We start from the raw sequence: 8535 nt of genomic DNA, 5'->3' as shown, positions 1-8535 counted from the left end.
CTCTATCCACTACAAGGAAGGAACGCAGAACGCTGCTTGCCGAAGGAGGATTGCCACCTGCTTTGTTGAGGGAGAGTCGCGCCGCTGGTGGGAGCTTTCCGCAATCGGCGGACAGGCTGCACGCTCCCAGCGTGCGTGCACTAGACTCCAGGGCTATCTGTTGGCTGCAGGCTTCACCGGGGGACTGCGAGGACCAGCAGCCCCTATTTCCAACAGCTGGTGCCTCTTCCCCCGGTGGCCACGCCCCGCTTGGCCGCCTATTTACCTTTCGCGACACCCGCTTCGCGGGTGCCGCTCATTTTTAAAAACTCTATCCACTACAAGGAAGGAACGCAGAACGCTGCTTGCCGAAGGAGGATTGCCACCTGCTTTGTTGAGGGAGAGTCGCGCCGCTGGTGGGAGCTTTCCGCAATCGGCGGACAGGCTGCACGCTCCCAGCGTGCGTGCACTAGACTCCAGAGCTACCTGTTGGCTGCAGGCTTCACCGGGGGACTGCGAGGACCAGCAGCCCCTATTTCCAACAGCTGGTGCCTCTTCCCCCGGTGGCCACGCCCCGCTTGGCCGCCTATTTACCTTTCGCGACACCCGCTTCGCGGGTGCCGCTCATTTTTAAAAACTCTATCCACTACAAGGAAGGAACGCAGAACGCTGCTTGCCGAAGGAGGATTGACACCTGCTTTGTTGAGGGAGAGTCGCGCCGCTGGTGGGAGCTTTCCGCAATCGGCGGACAGGCTGCACGCTCCCAGCGTGCGTGCACTAGACTCCAGGGCTATCTGTTGGCTGCAGGCTTCACCGGGGGACTGCGAGGACCAGCAGCCCCTATTTCCAACAGCTGGTGCCTCTTCCCCCGGTGGCCACGCCCCCTAATTGTCTCACTATAAACTGACCAACCCCAAACGCAACGCGGGACGCGCGCGGGGAGAAGCGCGGGCGAAGCCCGGGCCAAGGGCGGGCCCGTTTAAGCCCGTTAGAGGCTGGTAGAGACTGGACTGGGCCACCCCTCTGACATCTTTATCCGGACTTCCCCCATTCTTTCACTCCACGAATCCAACAAAAACAATAATGGTTCTTACGAGGGGATCTAAAACCAAAACCAAAGCCCCTAGCTCTGTGGGTAAATTGCTTGGCCCATGGACGACTTTCTAACGAAGGCTAACACATTCATAGATCAAAGCATCTCAATAATGGAAGAAAGGGTCTCCTTAGATCTGGCATTCGCCAAAAGATCCTCATTAGGTATCCTGGCGGAAGCCAGATCCCCTGCACTGGGAGCCCCAAACGCTGAGATAGTGCCAACTCGTGAGAGACGCAGCGTGCGTGCACTAGACTCCAGGGCTATCTGTTGGCTGCAGGCTTCACCGGGGGACTGCGAGGACCACCAGCCCCTATTTCCAACAGCTGGTGCCTCTTCCCCCGGTGGCCACGCCCCGCTTGGCCGCCTATTTACCTTTCGCGACACCCGCTTCGCGGGTGCCGCTCATTTTTAAAAACTCTATCCACTACAAGGAAGGAACGCAGAACGCTGCTTGCCGAAGGAGGATTGCCACCTGCTTTGTTGAGGGAGAGTCGCGCCGCTGGTGGGAGCTTTCCGCAATCGGCGGACAGGCTGCACGCTCCCAGCGTGTGTGCACTAGACTCCAGAGCTACCTGTTGGCTGCAGGCTTCACCGGGGGACTGCGAGGACCAGCAGCCCCTATTTCCAACAGCTGGTGCCTCTTCCCCCGGTGGCTACGCCCCGCTTGGCCGCCTATTTACCTTTCGCAACACCCGCTTCGCGGGTGCCGCTCATTTTTAAAAACTCTATCCACTACAAGGAAGGAACGCAGAACGCTGCTTGCCGAAGGAGGATTGACACCTGCTTTGTTGAGGGAGAGTCGCGCCGCTGGTGGGAGCTTTCCGCAATCGGCGGACAGGCTGCACGCTCCCAGCGTGCGTGCACTAGACTCCAGGGCTATCTGTTTGGCTGCAGGCTTCACCGGGGGACTGCGAGGACCAGCAGCCCCTATTTCCAACAGCTGGTGCCTCTTCCCCCGGTGGCCACGCCCCCTAATTGTCTCACTATAAACTGACCAACCCCAAACGCAACGCGGGACGCACGCGGGGAGAAGCGCGGGCGAAGCCCGGGCCAAGGGCGGGCCCGTTTAAGCCCGTTAGAGGCTGGTAGAGACTGGACTGGGCCACCCCTCTGACATCTTTATCCGGACTTCCCCCATTCATTCACTCCACGAATCCAACAAAAACAATAATGGTTCTTACGAGGGGATCTAAAACCAAAACCAAAGCCCCTAGCTCTGTGGGTAAATTGCTTGGCCCATGGACGACTTTCTAACGAAGGCTAACACATTCATAGATCAAAGCATCTCAATGATGGAAGAAAGGGTCTCCTTAGATCTGGCATTCGCCAAAAGATCCTCATTAGGTATCCTGGCGGAAGCCAGATCCCCTGCACTGGGAGCCCCAAACGCTGAGATAGTGCCAACTCGTGAGAGACGCAGCGTGCGTGCACTAGACTCCAGGGCTATCTGTTGGCTGCAGGCTTCACCGGGGGACTGCGAGGACCAGCAGCCCCTATTTCCAACAGCTGGTGCCTCTTCCCCCGGTGGCCACGCCCCGCTTGGCCGCCTATTTACCTTTCGCGACACCCGCTTCGCGGGTGCCGCTCATTTTTAAAAACTCTATCCACTACAAGGAAGGAACGCAGAACGCTGCTTGCCGAAGGAGGATTGCCACCTGCTTTGTTGAGGGAGAGTCGCGCCGCTGGTGGGAGCTTTCCGCAATCGGCGGACAGGCTGCACGCTCCCAGCGTGCGTGCACTAGACTCCAGAGCTACCTGTTGGCTGCAGGCTTCACCGAGGGACTGCGAGGACCAGCAGCCCCTATTTCCAACAGCTGGTGCCTCTTCCCCCGGTGGCCACGCCCCCTAATTGTCTCACTATAAACTGACCAACCCCAAACGCAACGCGGGACGCGCGCGGGGAGAAGCGCGGGCGAAGCCCGGGCCAAGGGCGGGCCCGTTTAAGCCCGTTAGAGGCTGGTAGAGACTGGACTGGGCCACCCCTCTGACATCTTTATCCGGACTTCCCCCATTCTTTCACTCCACGAATCCAACAAAAACAATAATGGTTCTTACGAGGGGATCTAAAACCAAAACCAAAGCCCCTAGCTCTGTGGGTAAATTGCTTGGCCCATGGACGACTTTCTAACGAAGGCTAACACATTCATAGATCAAAGCATCTCAATGATGGAAGAAAGGGTCTCCTTAGATCTGGCATTCGCCAAAAGATCCTCATTAGGTATCCTGGCGGAAGCCAGATCCCCTGCACTGGGAGCCCCAAACGCTGAGATAGTGCCAACTCGTGAGAGACGCAGCGTGCGTGCACTAGACTCCAGGGCTATCTGTTGGCTGCAGGCTTCACCGGGGGACTGCGAGGACCAGCAGCCCCTATTTCCAACAGCTGGTGCCTCTTCCCCCGGTGGCCACGCCCCGCTTGGCCGCCTATTTACCTTTCGCGACACCCGCTTCGCGGGTGCCGCTCATTTTTAAAAACTCTATCCACTACAAGGAAGGAACGCAGAACGCTGCTTGCCGAAGGAGGATTGCCACCTGCTTTGTTGAGGGAGAGTCGCGCCGCTGGTGGGAGCTTTCCGCAATCGGCGGACAGGCTGCACGCTCCCAGCGTGCGTGCACTAGACTCCAGAGCTACCTGTTGGCTGCAGGCTTCACCGGGGGACTGCGAGGACCAGCAGCCCCTATTTCCAACAGCTGGTGCCTCTTCCCCCGGTGGCCACGCCCCGCTTGGCCGCCTATTTACCTTTCGCGACACCCGCTTCGCGGGTGCCGCTCATTTTTAAAAACTCTATCCACTACAAGGAAGGAACGCAGAACGCTGCTTGCCGAAGGAGGATTGCCACCTGCTTTGTTGAGGGAGAGTCGCGCCGCTGGTGGGAGCTTTCCGCAATCGGCGGACAGGCTGCACGCTCCCAGCGTGCGTGCACTAGACTCCAGAGCTACCTGTTGGCTGCAGGCTTCACCGGGGGACTGCGAGGACCAGCAGCCCCTATTTCCAACAGCTGGTGCCTCTTCCCCCGGTGGCCACGCCCCGCTTGGCCGCCTATTTACCTTTCGCGACACCCGCTTCGCGGGTGCCGCTCATTTTTAAAAACTCTATCCACTACAAGGAAGGAACGCAGAACGCTGCTTGCCGAAGGAGGATTGACACCTGCTTTGTTGAGGGAGAGTCGCGCCGCTGGTGGGAGCTTTCCGCAATCGGCGGACAGGCTGCACGCTCCCAGCGTGCGTGCACTAGACTCCAGGGCTATCTGTTTGGCTGCAGGCTTCACCGGGGGACTGCGAGGACCAGCAGCCCCTATTTCCAACAGCTGGTGCCTCTTCCCCCGGTGGCCACGCCCCCTAATTGTCTCACTATAAACTGACCAACCCCAAACGCAACGCGGGACGCGCGCGGGGAGAAGCGCGGGCGAAGCCCGGGCCAAGGGCGGGCCCGTTTAAGCCCGTTAGAGGCTGGTAGAGACTGGACTGGGCCACCCCTCTGACATCTTTATCCGGACTTCCCCCATTCTTTCACTCCACGAATCCAACAAAAACAATAATGGTTCTTACGAGGGGATCTAAAACCAAAACCAAAGCCCCTAGCTCTGTGGGTAAATTGCTTGGCCCATGGACGACTTTCTAACGAAGGCTAACACATTCATAGATCAAAGCATCTCAATGATGGAAGAAAGGGTCTCCTTAGATCTGGCATTCGCCAAAAGATCCTCATTAGGTATCCTGGCGGAAGCCAGATCCCCTGCACTGGGAGCCCCAAACGCTGAGATAGTGCCAACTCGTGAGAGACGCAGCTTGCCAAACACAGTAGATCTGTCAGTATCCCAGCTTGCGGACTCTCAGCTCAGCTTTGATCTAGAAAAAACCCCAGAACTGCTTCCAACAACACCTTCACAAATCTCCTCCACAGATAAAAGAATAGAAAGGGGTAGGAGGGAGGGAGCAATTAGTAAGAAAAGGGCGCCCAGAAACCCCATTACACCAGAAAGTCTGGCGCTACCACCTAGCATCCCACAAAACCATGATGATAGGTTGGTACAAATAGAGATTCTAGCGTCAGTTCATCAGACAGAGAAGGAACCAGCCTCTCCGAAAGTCTTGGACCCTCACTCCAGCAAACAAGCCCAAGTGGACTTGAATGTTACGGAGGCTCAGAAACTAACCCTCACCGGTATAGCTAGCATAGTTAAGCAGGCATTACAACCCTTAGAACACCATTTATTAACTATATAGTCACAAATCTCCAAACTCCTAAAAATCCAACAGCTAACTCTCCCATTATGCCCACAAAAAACAGGAGGAAATAACACTAAAAAACCAACCACTACTAACACAGCTAGTGCTAATCTATCTTTGCCCAATCCACAACAAAAGACTCTCCGGATAATTACACCAAACGTCCCCGCTAACAAAAACACGTCAAATTCAACCAAAACAGCAAATACTGTAGCAGCCCCGACCACTACTAATAACTCGCAACAGATAATCACTCTAACCTCCCCAGGTGCGGCACCTACAACTGCCGCCACCCCGGCTGCACCTAGTAGCTCCGCTAATAAAACTCCTGGCAAAAATGTAAACAAACCAACAACAAAAACTTCCCTCCCTCCACCCCCACCACCAAAAACCCCTTCGGATAGGCCCAAGAGAAATACTGTGAGGAATCCTGGTCCCCCAAGACTCCCAGCAGATTTCCCTCCTGAGGCCTCACCGTACGTGGTGGTCATGGCCGGAGTACCCGAATTAACAGATCTTATTCCAGAACCGGTCTGGTCCTTAAAAAATAAGGCCCAGCATTGGCTCCAGACCAACCGCCCGATCCCATCTTCCTGGCGCGGAAGAATTAGATCTGTTGCCAGGGTACCGTGGGTAGGCAGCACTAGAAAAACCATTCCCGGGGATTGCATAACAATCACATTTGAGGACCCACGAATAGCAGACTATGTCTGCGCATGGGAAGATATCACCCCAAATGGAGGAATTAAGATCAAGCCACTCTCCTTCTTCTATCCTTTTAGGCAAGCGGATGGCTTCATACAGGAGCAGGAACCTCCCTGGTCCGTTCCATTCCCCAGGCAGGACGACCTATCCATTCCCAGATACCATGGTCCCCCTAACTTATATGAGCCAGATTACTCCTGGCACACAGTAAGACAACGCCACCAGGGTGGACGATGGGACGACAGAAGACCCTACACTCAATGGCCCCCACACAGAGACCAATCTCGGTGGGACCCATGGCATAACATCCCGCTACACAATAGGTACAGTGGCCTAGAAATGGTCGACTGACCATTAACAGAAATCTCCTCAAATGAGCTTCATGTATCCCCCCCTCCACAGCTCCTCATTACCTCTCCAGATCCCAGAAATAAGGAATCCATAATCCCAATAGAAGAACTTAATGATGACTCCTCATTAATCACAGTATTTTATTGGAACACCGCAGGCCTCCGAAATAAAATCGAGGACGGTTCCGCGCAGAAGTTCCTAAATTCATATCAAATAATTTGTCTCCAGGAGACATGGTCTGTAGAAGAACTACACCTACAAGGCTATAAAACCTATTCTGTTCCAGCACTAACCAGCCCAATGGGCAGACCAAAAGGCGGGCTAACAATTTACATCTCAAATACCCTACCACTTAACAAAGTAGCTATACTTTCCCAGAACGCTAACCACCAAATCCTCTCACTAACCCTGGTAAATAAAGAAATAATCATTCTGACCAATATATATAATAATTTATCGGAAGAAAACTTCATAATTCTACTTACCACCCTATGTGATAAACTAAAACAGATTCACCACTGGAGATCCGCAAACAAGACAACCCACCTAATCTGGGGGGGAGACTTCAATCTCCACCCCTGCACAGCGCCCAACCTATTGTGCTGCGGGATAGTGGACGAATTTAACGTCCCAATAGCGCATTTTGCTCACAATAAACTGGGAAATACCACTAACACCGTCCTATCGGACTTGGATCTCCACATTGTAAACCATCTGGAAGCAGACCCAAACAAATTTACTCCGACCTATGTGGGCAGAGGTCACCAAACCACAGTAGACTTCATACTCCTTTCTCCAAGTCTTATGAATATAGTCATAGATTTTAGGGTCATTGTCACTCCCCTTAGCGATCACTCCGCCTTAACAATAAAGATATCTATGCCATCCAACTCCTCCCATAAATTGGAGATGGCGACCACCCTCACACAGAACAAGATCCAGGTTGGTAAACACAATGGATTCGCAATTAAATGGGCAAAAATTAATCCATCTGATATAATGAAAAAACTAATAACTCGGACCTACCCAAATATTGTGAAATGCCTGGACCTTGCATCAAGTCACAAGGAAGTCCTGATAAATTTTAATTTAATTTTAGATTCTATAAAGGACCTACTTACCTCAAAACCCAACCCAAACCGTTCCACAAAACCAAAGTGGTTTAACCATAATTGCACAGCTGCTCTAACAAAATTAAAATCTGCACTCCAAAACAAACCGCGAGATGCAGCCCAGATCCAACTTTTAAGGCGCCAATACACAGGGGAAAGAAAGCTGAGAACTGCCCAACTCAAGCAAAAACTATGGGATGATCTCCATAAAGGCGCAGTCTCAAAAAACAGCGAGCTTTTCTGGCGCACAGTCAGAACCCCATATCTTACTGATAAGGGCACCCCAAAAATAGAAGTCGCCATCGACGAAAATACATGGGTCTCCCACTTCAAAGAGATTTTCAAAAACACCTCACCAACAGAATCTCCGCCTCCAAAGGCCCATTATCCCATTTTGGTTCCTTTTGATATCCCAGACCTCATGGACGCACTGCAGAGTAGCAAATCAGGCAAGGCACCAGGACCTGATGGGGTCCCAGTGGACTTCTTTAAAAACAACCTAGACCTCTGGGCCCCCATCCTAACTAGAGTCTGCACAGCGGCAGCGAATGAGGGAATCCTAACCTCCTGGACTAAATCAATAATGGTCCCCATCTTCAAAAAGGGGGACCGTCAAGATGCAAAATGCTACCGGCCCATATCACTGCTGGATTCGCTCGGGAAAGTAGTGGGGAGAGTGATTCTAGAGCGTCTCCAGCAGTGGAGTGAGGACCGGGGCATAATCTCCGACATTCAATTCGGCTTCCGCGAGGGCTTTGGCACACTAGAGCAGGCCCTTAATCTTACCCTAATAATGGGCAAATACACCCAGGCTACCCTCACTAAGGTATATATGGTCTTTGTCGACCTATCCGCAGCTTTTGACTGCGTTTCGCATGCAAAGCTGTGGAAGGTCCTAGCTCAACTGGGAGTAGATCTACCCCTTTTAGACTTTCTAAGAGAGCTCTATACCGGGGCAACAGCTAGAGTGCGTTTTGGCGTAAACGGAGAGCTGACGTCACCGTTTAGCGTAGGGCGCGGGGTCAGGCAGGGTTGCGTCCTGGCCCCCTTCCTCTTCTCACTCTA

This window comes from Lissotriton vulgaris, unplaced genomic scaffold (assembly GCF_964263255.1).
Source record: "Lissotriton vulgaris unplaced genomic scaffold, aLisVul1.2 SCAFFOLD_1570, whole genome shotgun sequence".
Lineage (NCBI taxonomy): Eukaryota > Metazoa > Chordata > Amphibia > Caudata > Salamandridae > Lissotriton > Lissotriton vulgaris.
The sequence above is the reverse complement of the archived record's forward strand: the minus strand, read 5'-3'. Positions refer to the sequence as shown.